Below are 1582 nucleotides of genomic sequence, written 5' to 3'. Positions count from 1 at the left end.
GTTACAGAGGTTGAAAAGATGTATTATGGCCAAAGCTCTATTGCAAAATGTTCATATGAGTGTAGCCTGTCGTTCAGTCAGTCTTGGTGTAGTCACGGAGTGTACAGCGGTCGCCACGTAAACATCTCTCTTCCCTGCTGATGTACCTCCCCATCCTCTCCACTCCTCCTCTTTTCCTTTCCTCCTGAACTGATGATTCTGCTGTTGAAAACAAACTTGCTGTGCGATGGTGGTATAGTGGTAAGCATAGCTGCCTTCCAAGCAGTTGACCCGGGTTCGATTCCCGGCCATCGCAATGCTTTTCTTGTGCTGCGATAGAATAAAGACGAGTTTAACACGGAAGTCGCAGCTTGATTGGAGTCTGAGTGACACAGCTGTAAACTTTCAGGTGTGAGGAAATAAATCTGTCCTTTAACCAGTCGCCTTCACAGCTACATTCACATATCATACTGTGGAAGTCGGGTGAGTCTGCGTGTTATATCTGAACAGCAGCAGAGCGGACAGATGCGCCACGGAGTGATGATGACACAACCTGTGACCTGCTGCTCTTTTATTTAAGTTCAGTGTAGAGCTCTTGCTCTCGTGTGTGGTGTAGTAAATGTTTATTCCGTGCGTAACGTTGCGCGTCATGGAGGGTTTTGCGCTTTTACGCATCACTCATTAACCCCGCAGTGATGTGTTTTAGGTTTTAAAACAACGCCTAAAAGGTTAAACGGTCTTGTTTTTTAAGCCAGTGATAATATTTTACCACAGAGACGGAGGAGCAATTAGGAGCACCCGATGTAGTGATTATTACGCGATGTCAGTAACAGCAGGTGTTTTTACACAGGGCTATATGCTCCTCAACTTGTTGTATGCATTTAACCACCCTACCAGCACCGCTGCGGTGCAGGCACTGGTTAGAGATTCAGTTTCAGTTTAATTTTTTTAAGAAGGGACAGAAAAATTAATAAATACACATGGTATTAAAATGCCAGAATTAGCCAAAAGGCTATTTTTCATCTGTGGAATTATTTTAACATGTATTTTTAGTTACAAGGATGTAATGATCATCACATGTGTGATTCAGGGCTAAAACTTAGGGAAAAGTTGATGCAACATAAAGGGACATACCATTTTTTTAAAGCACTAGAGGCAGAGGTGACAAATTCCCAAAGAACAACACTGCAAGGCTAACACGACATATCATTTGCAGCAGCAGAAAATAGTTTAGTGCTTGCATGTGTATGTACTAACCATCCATTGTTTTAATTGATAACTGAAAGATCTATACATTTTTGTGAAGTGTGTGAATTGGAATTACATTGCACTCTCTTGAACCTCTGACAGACCAGACTGACTGGCTAAAAGCACTTTTCCATAGTGGATTACATAAAAAGTCATAGTACAGTATGTCGTCAAAAACCATGATGAAAATGTCATAGTATGGGAAGGTGCCGTTAAATAAAATGCATTATGATTATTATTATTATTATTATCATTATTGTTATTATTATTATGACTTTTTTCATGATTTTGGACAACATACTATACTATGACTTTTTTTCATTGGTTTTGGACAACATACTATACTATGACTTTT

The 1582-nt window shown here is 39.9% G+C and overlaps 1 non-coding gene across 1 annotated transcript; it reads left to right on the top strand.

Annotated features, from left to right (window-relative positions):
* The first annotated feature begins 223 nt into the window (after window positions 1-223).
* Window positions 224-295, top strand: trnag-ucc (transfer RNA glycine (anticodon UCC)). The gene has a single exon. It is a non-coding gene; the product is annotated as a tRNA-Gly (tRNA).
* The last annotated feature ends 1287 nt before the right edge of the window (window positions 296-1582 follow it).

The sequence above is a fragment of the Epinephelus moara genome, unplaced genomic scaffold (genome assembly GCF_006386435.1).
Source record: "Epinephelus moara isolate mb unplaced genomic scaffold, YSFRI_EMoa_1.0 scaffold2132, whole genome shotgun sequence".
Classification (NCBI taxonomy): Eukaryota; Metazoa; Chordata; class Actinopteri; order Perciformes; family Serranidae; genus Epinephelus; species Epinephelus moara.
Note: the sequence above shows the minus strand (reverse complement) of the source record. Positions and strands in the feature narration are given on the sequence as shown.